The sequence below is a fragment of the Salvelinus fontinalis genome, chromosome 9, assembly GCF_029448725.1.
Source record: "Salvelinus fontinalis isolate EN_2023a chromosome 9, ASM2944872v1, whole genome shotgun sequence".
In the NCBI taxonomy this organism is placed as follows: Eukaryota; Metazoa; Chordata; class Actinopteri; order Salmoniformes; family Salmonidae; genus Salvelinus; species Salvelinus fontinalis.
Genome location: NC_074673.1, coordinates 61615879 through 61631405, shown reverse-complemented (window position 1 = coordinate 61631405; position 15527 = coordinate 61615879).

The following is a 15527-nucleotide window of genomic DNA, read 5'->3' as shown; positions in this document are numbered from 1 at the left end:
GAAAAAAATCAAAAGAAAACTGCAAACTGAATAGGAGACCAAACAAGCAGCAAACAAAGAAGAAAGGCTTTTGAAAAAGTAACAATTTTTTCATAAAATTATACCGTTTTCTTAGCTAGCTAAGTTGTTTACCTGTTGCTAGGCAGTTGCTAGGGACATTCCTGGAAGAAGCTAGCTAGCTAACAAGGAGTGTCTAGTTGGCAGAAGAGAAGAAGGGACAAAGAAGGGACAAAGTGGGACAAAATAAGGACAGAAGAAAAGGGAAAGGGGGGAAAAGGGACATTAAGGTGAAGCAGTCCTCTAAAGACACAAAAGAGAATAATACAAGAAACAACACTTCTATTGCCTCTCCCTCTACGATACGCACTTCCGGGTTGGAGTGAGTAGTTGCATTCCGCTTTGCTCCACAGGTAGTATTACATTTCATTTCATTACAGTACAACAGTTTGATTTGTTTGATCTTAGCTGGCTACATAGCCGTCTTTGTATCCAAGATAATTGTGTAGTCTAGAGTAATTGTCGAGGTTACCTAGCCAGTTAGAGGTTACCTAGCCAGCTACACTTTCAAACAAAGTCAACAACGCAGCCACTGCTAGCTAGCCTATTTCACCAGCCAGCAGTACTATATCATTTTAGTCAATAAGATTTTTTGCAACGTAAGCTTAACTTTCTGAACATTCGAGACGTGTAGTCCACTTGTCATTCCAATCTCCTTTGCATTAGCGTAGCCTCTTCTGTAGTCTGTCAACTATGTGTCTGTCTATCCCTGTTCTCTCCTCTCTGCACAGACCATACAAACGCTTCACACCGCGTGGCCGCTGCTACTCTAACCTGGTGGTCCCAGCGCGCACGACCCACGTGGAGTTCCAGGTCTCAGGCAGCCTCTGGAACTGCCGATCTGCGGCCAACAAGGCAGAGTTCATCTTAGCCTATGCTTCCCTCCAGTCCCTCGACTTCTTGGCACTGACGGAAACATGGATTACCACTGATAACACTGCTACTCCTACTGCTCTCTCCTCGTCTGCCCACGTGTTCTCGCACACCCCGAGAGCTTCTGGTCAGCGGGATGGTGGCACTGGGATCCTCATCTCTCCCAAGTGGACATTCTCTCTTTCTCCCCTGACCCATCTGTCTATAGCCTCCTTTGAATTCCATGCTGTCACAGTTACCAGCCCTTTCAAGCTTAACATCCTTATCATTTATCGCCCTCCAGGTTCCCTTGGAGAGTTCATCAATGAGCTTGACGCCCTGATAAGTTCCTTTCCTGAGGATGGCTCACCTCTCACAGTTCTGGGTGACTTTAACCTCCCCACGTCTACCTTTGACTCATTCCTCTCTGCCTCCTTCTTTCCACTCCTCTCCTCTTTTGACCTCACCCTCTCACCTTCCCCCCCTACTCACAAGGCAGGCAATACGCTTGACCTCGTCTTTACTAGATGCTGTTCTTCCACTAATCTCATTGCAACTCCCCTCCAAGTCTCCGACCACTACCTTGTATCCTTTTCCCTCTCGCTCTCATCCAACACTTCCCACACTGCCCCTACTCGGATGGTATCGCGCCGTCCCAACCTTCGCTCTCTCTCCCCCGCTACTCTCTCCTCTTCCATCCTATCATCTCTTCCCTCTGCTCAAACCTTCTCCAACCTATCTCCTGATTCTGCCTCCTCAACCCTCCTCTCCTTCCTTTCTGCATCCTTTGACTCTCTATGTCCCCTATCCTCCAGGCCGGCTCGGTCCTCCCCTCCTGCTCCGTGGCTCGACGACTCATTGCGAGCTCACAGAACAGGGCTCCGGGCAGCCGAGCGGAAATGGAGGAAAACTCGCCTCCCTGCGGACCTGGCATCCTTTCACTCCCTCCTCTCTACATTCTCCTCTTCTGTCTCTGCTGCTAAAGCCAATTTCTACCACTCTAAATTCCAAGCATCTGCCTCTAACCCTAGGAAGCTCTTTGCCACCTTCTCCTCCCTCCTGAATCCTCCTCCCCCTCCTCCCCCCTCCTCCCTCTCTGCTGATGACTTCGTCAACCCTTTTGAAAAGAAGGTCGACGACATCCGATCCTCGTTTGCTAAGTCAAACGACACCGCTGGTTCTGCTCACACTGCCCTACCCTGTGCTTTGACCTCTTTCTCCCCTCTCTCTCCAGATGAAATCTCGCGTCTTGTGACGGCCGGCCGCCCAACAACCTGCCCGCTTGACCCTATCCCCTCCTCTCTTCTCCAGACCATTTCCGGAGACCTTCTCCCTTACCTCACCTCGCTCATCAACTCATCCTTGACCGCTGGCTACGTCCCTTCCGTCTTCAAGAGAGCGAGAGTTGCACCCCTTCTGAAAAAACCTACACTCGATCCCTCTGATGTCAACAACTACAGACCAGTATCCCTTCTTTCTTTTCTCTCCAAAACTCTTGATTGTGCCGTCCTTGGCCAGCTCTCCTGCTATCTCTCTCAGAATGACCTTCTTGATCCAAATCAGTCAGGTTTCAAGACTAGTTATTCAACTGAGACTGCTCTTCTCTGTGTCACGGAGGCGCTCCGCACTGCTAAAGCTAACTCTCTCTCCTCTGCTCTCATCCTTCTAGACCTATCGGCTGCCTTTGATACTGTGAACCATCAGATCCTCCTCTCCACCCTCTCCGAGCTGGGCATCTCCGGCGCGGCCCACGCTTGGATTGCGTCCTACCTGACAGGTCGCTCCTACCAGGTGGCGTGGCGAGAATCTGTCTCCGCACCACGTGCTCTCACCACTGGTGTCCCCCAGGGCTCTGTTCTAGGCCCTCTCCTATTCTCGCTATACACCAAGTCACTTGGCTCTGTCATATCCTCACATGGTCTCTCCTATCATTGCTATGCAGACGACACACAATTAATCTTCTCCTTTCCCCCCTCTGATAACCAGGTGGTGAATCGCATCTCTGCATGTCTGGCAGACATATCAGTGTGGATGACGGATCACCACCTCAAGCTGAACCTCGGCAAGACGGAGCTGCTCTTCCTCCCGGGGAAGGACTGCCCGTTCCATGATCTCGCCATCACGGTTGACAACTCCATTGTGTCCTCCTCCCAGAGTGCTAAGAACCTTGGCGTGATCCTGGACAACACCCTGTCGTTCTCAACTAACATCAAGGCGGTGACCCGTTCCTGTAGGTTCATGCTCTACAACATTCGCAGAGTACGACCCTGCCTCACGCAGGAAGCGGCGCAGGTCCTAATCCAGGCACTTGTCATCTCCCGTCTGGATTACTGCAACTCGTTGTTGGCTGGGCTCCCTGCCTGTGCCATTAAACCCCTACAACTCATCCAGAACGCCGCAGCCCGTCTGGTGTTCAACTTTCCCAAGTTCTCTCACATCACCCCGCTCCTCCGCTCTCTCCACTGGCTTCCAGTTGAAGCTCGCATCCGCTACAAGACCATGGTGCTTGCCTACGGAGCTGTGAGGGGAACGGCACCTCCGTACCTTCAGGCTCTGATCAGGCCCTACACCCAAACAAGGGCACTGCGTTCATCCACTTCTGGCCTGCTCGCCTCCCTACCTCTGAGGAAGTACAGTTCCCGCTCAGCCCAGTCAAAACTGTTCGCTGCTCTGGCACCCCAATGGTGGAACAAACTCCCTCACGACGCCAGGTCAGCGGAGTCAATCACCACCTTCCGGAGACACCTGAAACCCCACCTCTTTAAGGAATACCTAGGATAGGATAAAGTAATCCTTCTAACCCCCCCCCCCCCCTTAAAAGATTTAGATGCACTATTGTAAAGTGGTTGTTCCACTGGATATCATAAGGTGAATGCACCAATTTGTAAGTCGCTCTGGATAAGAGCGTCTGCTAAATGACTTAAATGTAAATGTAAATATAGATACAGAACAAAATAACGAACGACTTGGTCGCGTCTCTAGCATCCCTAGATTTGTGTCAGGACTATATCTTATGGAAGGATGAAATACTACGAATAAATTCATCAAAACAATGTTTGTTTTCACGCCCTGATCTGTTTCACCTGTCCTTGTGATTGTCTCCACCCCCTCCAGGTGTCGCTGATTTTACCCAGTGTATTTATCCCTGTGTTTCCTGTCTCTCTGTGCCAGTTTGTCCTGCTTTTTGCTATTCCCCTTTTTCTAGTCCTCGCGGTTTTGACCCTTGCCTGTTTCTGGACTCTGTACCCGCCTGCCTGACCATTCTGCCTGCCTTGACCACGAGCCTGTCTGCCACTTTGTACCTCCTGGACTCTGATCTGGTTTTGACCTTTTTGCCTGTTCACGACCATTCTCTTGCCTACTCTTTTTGGATTAATAAACATTGTAAGACTCCAACCTTCTGCCTCCTGTGTCTGCATCTGGGTCTCGCCTAGTGTCATGATAGTTTGTAATGAAAATTTGTCACTCATTATTTGAATATGTTGGTAACCCGTTGTACAAAAATGATAATGCCCTCGAAGCCGGTGTTTGTTGAATATATTAACTTTATCTCGGGCCTAACAACACCCGTGCCAATATATATAACAAACACCGGCTTTTCAGGCATTGTCAATTAAGTAGACACTAGCCTTTAAAAAAATGTAGCAAGGTTTATATGGTGTAGAAAAAACGAGAATTCAGTTTTCTACTCTTGTCAAACAAGAATATATATGGGGGGTCTGCTCAATTTCCAATTTTATTATTGGTCAGCACAAACTCGTAATTTGCTGTGTTGGACAGACAGGACTCACTATGGGTTGAGATTGAAGCTCAATTTAGCCACCTTTTTCCTCTAAAGAATCTTATGTTTTTGAATCTGTGTCAACATATGTGATTACAATAAGACCTTTTAGTATGTACAACACATTAATGACATGGGCAAAATGTAGAAAGCACTTAGGTATTTCAAACATGTATTCTTTACTTGTACCTATCTCTTGTAATCCTGACCTGCCCAATGACGACCTCTATAGATGGTGCTTGCTGGGTCTTAGGAGGTTTGCTGACCTGTTCCATAGTGGATCGAATACAATTAAGTAATTTATCAAAATCCGTACTTGTCACTGCTGTTTAAATAAGAGGACCAAGGTGCAGCGTGGTGAGCGTACATGTTCCTTGATTAAACAAGACGCCAAACAAAACAATAAACACTACAAACAAACCGTGAAGCTCAAAGGCTAAGTGCCCTAAACAAAGTCAACTTCCCACAAACACAGGTGGAAAAAAATAGCTACTTAAGTATGGTTCTCAATCAGAGACAACGATAGACAGCTGCCTCTGATTGAGAACCACACCAGGCCAAACACAAAGAAAAAGAAAACATAGAAATAGAAAATCATAGAAACACAAAACATAGAATGCCCACCCCAACTCAAGCCCTGACCAAACCAAAATAGAGACATAAAAAGGATCTCTAAGGTCAGGGCGTGACAGTACTGAATACAACATCCCTGGTACAGATTTGTTTTAGATATCTTCAATCTGAAATGCTGAGATCTCAGTTATCAGAAGTTGAAGATTTAATAAACACATCTATACCTATCAAAGGAATGATTTGCTAAGATGTACCTGACATTAAGACAATGTGAATCCACTTTTATCCCTCTTCAAAGGATGTGAGAAAACGATTTAGGTAAGGAACTTGAGGAGGTCTGGCTTGAAATCTGTAATAAGATGCACTACCCACTTAACAGTTTGAATATCTTGATTTGATTCATTAGGATCCACATTAGCAGACGCCAATGGCGACAGCTACTCTTACTGGGGTCGACACATAACAAAAAATACATTGCAAACAAAAGACTTTACAATTTACAGACATTTAAAAAACATTAACATGTAGTGTGTGTACATACAGTACGGGTCAAAAGTTTTAGAACACCGACTCATTCCAGGGTTATTCTTTATTTTTCCTATTTTCTACCTTGTGGAATAACAGTGAAGACATCAAAACTATGAAAAAACACATATGGAATCATGTAGTAACCAAAAAAGTTGTCTTCAAATAGCTACCGTTTGCCTTGATGACAGCTTTTCACACTCTTGGCATTCTCTCAACCAGCTTCATGAGGTAGTCACCTGGAATGCATTTCAATTAACAGGTGTGCCTTCTTAAAAGTTAATTTGTCTAATTTCTTTCCTTCTTAATGTGTTTGAGCCAATCAGTTGTGTTGTGACAATGTAGGGGTGGTATTCAGAAGATAGCCCTATTTGGTAAAAGACTAATCCAAATTATGACAAGAACAGCTCAAATAAGCAAAGAGAAACAACAGTCCATCATTACGTTAAGTCAATACGGAACATTTCAAGAACTTTGAAAGATTCTTCAAGTGCTGTCGCAAAGACAATCAAGCGCTATGATGAAACTGGCTCTCATGAGGACCGCCACAGGAAAGGAAGACCCAGAGTTACCTCTGCTGCAAGGGATAAATTCGTTAGAGTTACCATCCCAAATAAATACTTCACAGAGTTCAGGTAACAGACACATACAGTATCTACATCAACTGTTCAGAAGAGACTGCGTGATTCAGGTCTTCATGGTTGAATTGCTGCAAAGAAACCACTACTAAAGGTCACCAATAAGAAGAAGATACTTGCTTGGGCCAAGAAACATGAGCAATGGACATGGTGGAAATCTGTCCTTTGGTCTGATGAGTGCAAATGTGAGATTTTTGGTTCCAACCTCCGTGTCGTTGTGAGATGCAGAGTAGGTGAAGGGATGATCTCCGCATGTGTAGTTTCCACCATGAAGCACGGAGAAGGAGGTGTGATGGTGTGGGGGTGCTTTGCTGAGTTGTCAAAGCTATCATCAAGGCAAAGGATGGCTACTTTGAAGAATCTAAAATATATTTTGATTTGTTTAACACTTTTTTGGTTACTACATGATTCCATATGTGTTATTTCATAGTTTTGATGTCTTCATTATTATAGAAAATAGCTAAAAATAAAGAAAAACCCTTGAATGAGTAGGTGTGTCCAAACTTTTGACTGGTGCTGTATTCCTTCACTCCAACTGCACATCACATTGAAAGACCCGACCCCTGTACATCTCTGTTCTAAAGCCAGTTCAGGATCTAATCAACAGTGGCTGTATTTGACCCTTATTTAACTAGGCACGTCAGTTAAGAACAAATTCTTATTTTCAATGACGGCCTACCGGGAAATAGTTTGTTAAAACTTCTTATGGCTGCGATCCAGTTAACGGGAGGACTTGGAGCAGTCCTATGACAACGTCGAGAGGGCAAGTTGAGACTTATAGCCTATTGGTCCAGAACACTCACTCATCCAGAGAAGAACTACAATCTGCATTCGGGCATGCTAGAGTTCTTGGCGCTGAAAGTGGGCTCTGTGAGCGTTTCAGAGACTACCTATTCCATGCTCCTTCCTTTATGGCGTATACGGACAACAACCCCCTCACATATGTGACCACCTCTAAGTTGAATGCAACAAGACAGAGGTGGGTTGCTGTATTGGCTGATTTCAACTTCAATGTAAAGTACAGACCTGGAAAGGCAAATGGAGATGCAGATGGCCTATCAAGGATGCCATTGGATATGTTCATGACACAGTGTACAGAGGGAGTAAGTCAGGACACCCAGTGCCACAACGCAGGGTATCCTAATGCAGCAGGAAGAGCCTACGCCACTGTTCAGCTCTATCACATTTCATGCCATCCAAGAGCAAGCAGAGAATGAGAGACTACTCAGCAAAGTACGGCCAATCTCCAGAGATGAAATACGGGAGGCTCAAAAGAAAAATCCGGTGACCGGAGAAGTGGAGTATAAGAAGAGAAACCAGAGACCTAGTGCAAATATCATTCATACAGAGGAGGTGAGAGCCTTGCTCAGAGAATGGGGAAAGCTAGAGATCAAACCAGACGGAACAAGAGAAGTCATTACAGATGTCAACTCGTTCATCCTCTCAGCGTCAAGGAACTGCACCAGGAAATAGGACATCTGGGCACAGAAATAACATTGAGCTTAATCAGACCCGGTTCTACTGGCCCAAAATGCAGCATGATGTGGAACACTTTGTAACAAATGAGTGTGAGTGCCTGAGGAAGAGGAAACCAAATAGACCAGCACCCATGATGAGCATCAAAATGACTCATCTGTTTGAGTTAGTTTCTGTAGACATCCTTCACCTGGAGACGTGCAAAGGAGGTTATGAGTACATACAGTTGAAGTCGGAAGTTTACATACACTTAGGTTGGAGTCATTGAAACTATTTTTTCAACCACTCCACAAATTTCTTGTTAACAAACTATAGTTTTGGCAAGTCAGTTAGGACATCTACTTTGTGCATGACACAAGTAATTTTCCTACAATTGTTTACAGACAGATTATTTCACTTATAATTCACTGTATCACAATGCCAGTTGGTCAGAAGTTTACATACACTAAGTTGACTGTGCCTTTAAACAGCTTGGAAAATTCCAGAAAACGATGTAATGGATTTAGAAGCTTCTGATAGGCTAATTGACATCATTTGAGTCAATTGGAGGTGTACCTGTGGATGTATTTAAAGGCCTACCTTCAAACTCAGTGCCGCTTTGCTTGACATCATGGAAAATCAAAAGAAATCAGCCAAGACCTCAGACAAAAAATTGTATACCTCCACAAGTCTGGTTCATCCTTGGTGGCTATTTCCAAACGCCTGAAGGCACCACATTAATCTGTACAAACAATAGTACGCAAGTATAAACACCATGGGACCACGCAGCAGTCATACCGCTCAGGAAGGAAGCACGTTCTGTCTCCTAGAGATTAAGGTACTTTGGTGCGAAAATTGCTAATCTAATCCTTAGAACAACAGCGAAGGACCTTGTGAAGATGCTGGAGGAAACAGGTACAAAAGTATCTGTATCCACAGTAAAACTAGTCTTATATCGACATAACCTGAAAGGCCGCTCAGCAAGGAAGCCACTGCTCCAAATCCGCCATAGAAAAATCCAGACTACAGTTTGCAACTGCACATGGGGACAAAGATCGTACTTTTTGGAGAAATGTCCTCTTGTCTGATGAAACAAAAATAGAACTGTTTGGTCATGATGACCATCGTTATGTTTGTTGGAAAAAGTGGGAGGCTTGCAAGCCGAAGAACACCATCCCAACCGTGAAGCACAGGGGGGGCAGCATCATATTATGGGGGACAACAAAGTCAAGGTATTGGAGTGGCCATCACAAAGCACTGACCTCAATCCTATAGAACATTTGTGGGCAGGACTGAAAAGGCGTGTGCGAGCAAGGAGGCCTACAAACCTGACTCAGTTACACCAGCTCTGTCAGGAGGAATGGGCCAAAATTGACTCAACTTATTGTGGAAAGCTTGTGGAAGGCTACCCGAAACGATTAACCCAAGTTAAACAATTTGAAATGCATTGCTACCAATTACTAATTTTGTTTTTGTAAACGTCTGACCCACTGTGAATGTGATGAAAGAAATAAAAGCTGAAATAAATCATTCTCTCTACTATTTTTCTGACATTTCACATTCTTAAAATAAAGTGGTGATCCTAACTGACCTAAAACAGGGAATTGTTACTAGGATTAAATGTCAGGAATTATTAAAAACTGAGTTTAAATGTATTTGGCTAAGGTGTATGTAAACTTCCGACTTCAACTGTATTTGTTGTCATGGAACACTACACATGCTTTTCCCAAGCCTATGTAACCACAAACAGGTGCAGACAAACTGTTCAATGAAATTCTGATTTCTTGGAAAATACACCACGACCAGGGAAGAAAATGTGAAAAACAACTGTTACATCGACTGATCAGAGCTCTGTGGAATACGATGGTCACACACCACTCCGTTTCACCCACAGGGGAGCGGTCAAACAGAGAGATTTAATCGTACCCTTTTCTCCATGCTCAGAACACTAAGAGAAAAACATAAGATTGACTAGAAAAGCTAGCCTCCACGTCTCCCCATCAATCTCCTGTTCGGGATAAAAAGGGAGGACACTCCAGGCTTCTACCAGGACTATGTGGAGAAGTGGAAAAAGAGAATGACCGAGGCCTATAGAGATAGCATTCAAAAATGAAGTCAAGTCAGCTGACAGGAGAAAGAAGTAGTACGACAAGAGAACCCATGGGTCAGAGCTTCAAGAAGGCAGCAGGATCCTTGTAAGGAACATGAGAGAAAGGGGAGGGCCAGGCAAAATCCACTCCTACTGGGGAGATTAAGTCAATGTCATCCAGGCCCGCAAAGGTAAAGACAGTTCAGTTTTCGTGGTCCAGCCCGAGAGTGGGAAAGGTAAGATAAGAGTGCTCCATAGAAACCTGTTGTTGCCCTGTGACTTTATACCTGTAGCTGAAACTCCAGAACAACCTCAGAGCAACGACAGAGTGAAAAGAAGATCGAGTAACGGATCAAAACTTAGACCCCATGTGACACAGAACCATCAACACACAGACAGCGAGGAACATTCTGATGAGGAGTTCCAGACAGGACTACTTACCTGGTCATCCATCGAGCCACCATGTTCACCCACACTGAACCACAGAGCACACCGGAAGTACAGGAGAGGTGTCAGTCGCCACAAATGGCTGAAGAGGAACAGGAGTGAACTCAGCTGGAGAAGGAGTGGGAAAGGGGGGAAACCTAGTCAGTTGCACAACTGAATGCATTCAACCGAAATGCGTCTTCCGCATTGAACCCAACCATAGACAAACATTGGTTGTAGAATGGCCTTACTGAACAGCTCAGTGACTTTCAACGTGGCACTGTCATAGGATGAAACTTTTCCAACAAGTTGCTTTGCCAAATTTCTGCCCTGCTAAAGCTACCCTGGTCAACTGTGAGTGCTGTTATTGTGAAGTGGAAATGTCTAGAAGCAATGGAGCAGTGGAAACGCGTTCTCTGGAGTGATAAATCACGTTTCACCATCTGGCAGTCCGACGGACAAATCTTGGTTTGGTGGATGCCAGGAGAACGCTACCTGCCCGAATGCATAGTGCCAACTGTAAAGTTTGGTGGAGGAGGAATAATGGTCTGGGGCTGTTTTTCATGGTTCGGGCTCGGCCCTTTAGTTCCAGTGAAGGAAAATATTAACGCTACAGCATACAATGACATTCTAGACGATTCTGTGCTTCCAACTATGTGGCAACAGTTTAGGGAAGGCCCTTTCCGGTATCAGCATGACAATGTCCCCGTGCACAAAGCGAGTCCATTCAGAAATGGTTTGTCAAGATCAGTGTGGGAAAACTTGACTGGCCTGCACAGAGTCCTGAGCCCAGGCCTAATCACCCAACATCAGTGCCCAACCTCACTAATGCTCTTGTGGCTGACTAGAAGTAATTCCCCACAGCATGTTCCAACATCTAGTGGAAAGCCTGCCCAGAAGAGTGGAGGCTGTTATAGCAGCAGGTGTCCACATACTTTTGGTCATGTCATTTTTATCCGATTCGGTCACAAAGCTGCCTGCAAAAACTCAAGCCCCCCCCCAAAATGTCATTATTATTTTAAGTATTATTCATTTACAAAATCAGTCTCGCTTTTACAGTTGCTTATTTCTTAAAGATATTAAACAGTGCTTTCATTTCATTTTAAATAATTATAACTATGCTCAAGTCTTTGTCATCTATTTTTCCAGTCCAGCAGAAAGAAAAAACGAGGTGAGATTTTTGGCACATTAAATAAAATTCTGATCTTTGGGGCTCAAAAAGCAGCTTGGAAGCATTAATGTTGTCTTAGTTGCATACATTGCATGAATAAATGCCCACATGAAAAAAATTATCACATAATATTTCACATGACATGATCCAGTCTACTATTGTTACAGCCAAAATGTCACCCTTTTCACTATGTAGTTCACTACTTTTGACCAGGGCCCGTAGTCCACCTAGATCCGCTCTCCGTCTTCCTGGGCACGCATTCCAGTAAGTGATGCAACACTAATGTCTGATTGTTTATGGTTGGTGAGAGAAAGGGTCTCAAAAGTGTTGCACTATACATAGGGTATAACCTATATCTTAGTACAGGCCTGTGTACTGCTCTGTGATACAGCAGGCACTGCCACCTAGTGGGAAACAACTGTACAGGTGGTGGTGACAGACATACAGTACATAACTCAACAGGTCAACATTCACAAGGCCGCAGGGCCAGACAGATTACCAGGACGTATACACCTAGCATGCACTGACCAACTGGCAACTGTCTTCACTGACATTTTCAACCTCTCCCTGTCCGAGTCTACCAACATGTTTCAAGCAGACCACAATAGTCCCTGTGCACAAGAACACTAAGGTAACCTGCCTAAATGATTACCGACCCGTAGCACTCACGTCTGTAGCCATGAAGTGCTTTGAAAGTCTGGTCATGGCTCACATCAACACCATTATCCCAGAAACCTTAGACCCACTCCAACTAGCATACCGCCCCAAAGATCCACAGATGATGCAATCTCTATTGCACTCCACACTGCCCTTTCCCACCTGGACAAAAGGAACACCTATGTGAGAATGCTATTCATTGACTACAGCTCAGCGTTCAACACCATAGTGCCCTCAAAGCTCATCACTAAGCTAAAGACCCTGGGACTAAACACCTCCCTCTGCAATTGGATCCTGGACTTCCTGACGGTCCGCCCCAGGTGGTAAGGGTAGGTAACAACACATCTGCCACGCTGATCCTCAACACGGGGTCCTCTCAGGGCTCAGTCCCCTCCTGTACTCCCTGTTCACTCATGACTGCATGGCCAGGCACGACTCCAACACCATCATTATTTTTGCAGATGACACAACAATGACGAGACAGCATATAGGGAGGAGGTCAGAAACCTGACCGTGTGGTGCCAGGATAACAACCTCTCCCTCAACGTAATCAAGACAAAGGAGATGATTGTGGACTATTAGGAAAAGGAGGACCGAGCACACCCCCATTCTCATCGACAGGGCTGTAGTGGAGCAGGTTCAGAGATTCAAGTTCCTTGGTGTCCACAACAAACTAACATGGTCCAAGCACACCAAGACAGTCGTGAAGAGGGCACGGCAAAATCTATTCCCCCTCAGGAGACTGAAAAGAATTGACATGGGTCCACAGACTCTTAAAAGGTTCTACAGCTGCACCATCAAGAGTCCTCAGACTATTTGCATTAACTCCCCCCCTTTTACGCTGCTGCTACTCTGTTATTATCTATGCATATATCACTTTAATAACTCTACCTACATGTACATATTACCTCAGTTACCTCGACTAACCAGTGCCCCGGCACATTGACTCTGTACCGGTACCCCCTGGGCTCCGGGCAGCCGAGCGGAAATGGAGGAAAACTCGCCTCCCTGCGGACCTGGCATCCTTTCACTCCCTCCTCTCTACATTTTCCTCTTCTGTCTCTGCTGCTAAAGCCACTTTCTACCACTCTAAATTCCAAGCATCTGCCTCTAACCCTAGGAAGCTCTTTGCCACCTTCTCCTCCCTCCTGAATCCTCCTCCCCCTCCCCCCTCCTCCTCCCTCTCTGCAGACGACTTCGTCAACCATTTTGAAAAGAAGGTCGACGACATCCGATCCTCGTTTGCTAAGTCAAACGACACCGCTGGTTCTGCTCACACTGCCCTACCCTGTGCTTTGACCTCTTTCTCCCCTCTCTCTCCAGATGAAATCTCGCGTCTTGTGACGGCCGGCCGCCCAACAACCTGCCCGCTTGACCCTATCCCCTCCTCTCTTCTCCAGACCATTTCCGGAGACCTTCTCCCTTACCTCACCTCGCTCATCAACTCATCCTTGACCGCTGGCTACGTTCCTTCCGTCTTCAAGAGAGCGAGAGTTGCACCCCTTCTGAAAAAACCTACACTCGATCCCTCCGATGTCAACAACTACAGACCAGTATCCCTTCTTTCTTTTCTCTCCAAAACTCTTGAACGTGCCGTCCTTGGCCAGCTCTCCTGCTATCTCTCTCAGAATGACCTTCTTGATCCAAATCAGTCAGGTTTCAAGACTAGTCATTCAACTGAGACTGCTCTTCTCTGTATCACGGAGGCACTCCGCACTGCTAAAGCTAACTCTCTCTCCTCTGCTCTCATCCTTCTAGACCTATCGGCTGCCTTCGATACTGTGAACCATCAGATCCTCCTCTCCACCCTCTCCGAGTTGGGCATCTCCGGCGCGGCCCACGCTTGGATTGCGTCCTACCTGACAGGTCGCTCCTACCAGGTGGCGTGGCGAGAATCTGTCTCCTCACCACGCGCTCTCACCACTGGTGTCCCCCAGGGCTCTGTTCTAGGCCCTCTCCTATTCTCGCTATACACCAAGTCACTTGGCTCTGTCATAACCTCACATGGTCTCTCCTATCATTGCTATGCAGACGACACACAATTAATCTTCTCCTTTCCCCCTTCTGATGACCAGGTGGCGAATCGCATCTCTGCATGCCTGGCAGACATATCAGTGTGGATGACGGATCACCACCTCAAGCTGAACCTCGGGAAGACGGAGCAGCTCTTCCTCCCGGGGAAGGACTGCCCGTTCCATGATCTCGCCATCACGGTTGACAACTCCATTGTGTCCTCCTCCCAGAGCGCTAAGAACCTTGGCGTGATCCTGAACAACACCCTGTCGTTCTCAACTAACATCAAGGCGGTGGCCCGTTCCTGTAGGTTCATGCTCTACAACATCCGCAGAGTACGACCCTGCCTCACACAGGAAGCGGCGCAGGTCCTAATCCAGGCACTTGTCATCTCCCGTCTGGATTACTGCAACTCGCTGTTGGCTGGGCTCCCTGCCTGTGCCATTAAACCCCTACAACTCATCCAGAACGCCGCAGCCCGTCTGGTGTTCAACCTTCCCAAGTTCTCTCACGTCACCCCGCTCCTCCGCTCTCTCCACTGGCTTCCAGTTGAAGCTCGCATCCGCTACAAGACCATGGTGCTTGCCTACGGAGCTGTGAGGGGAACGGCACCTCAGTACCTTCAGGCTCTGATCAGGCCCTACACCCAAACAAGGGCACTGCGTTCATCCACCTCTGGCCGGCTCGCCTCCCTACCACTGAGGAAGTACAGTTCCCGCTCAGCCCAGTCAAAACTGTTCGCTGCTCTGGCACCCCAATGGTGGAACAAACTCCCTCACGACGCCAGGACAGCGGAGTCAATCACCACCTTCCGGAGACACCTGAAACCCCACCTCTTCAAGGAATACCTAGGATAGGATAAAGCAATCCTTCTGCCCCCCCCACCCCCCCCCCCCTTAAAAGATTTAGATGCACTATTGTAAAGTGGCTGTTCCACTGGATGTCATAAGGTGAATGCACCAATTTGTAAGTCGCTCTGGATAAGAGCGTCTGCTAAATGACTTAAATGTAAATGTAAATGTATATAGCCTCGCTGTTGTTATTTTACTGCTGCTCTTTAATTATTTATTTCTTTTTTTGTGTGGTATTTTTCTAAAAACTGCATTGTTGGTTCAGGGCTTGTAAGAAAGTATTTCACTGTAAGGTCTACACCTGTTTTATTCGACACATGTGACAAATAACATTTGATTTGATTTTAACACCCATTGATGCAAAAGAAGCAAACAGACCAAAATGGGGAGAGACCTACCTGAACTTGTCCAATAAGACACAGAGCAGGCTCAGGACACA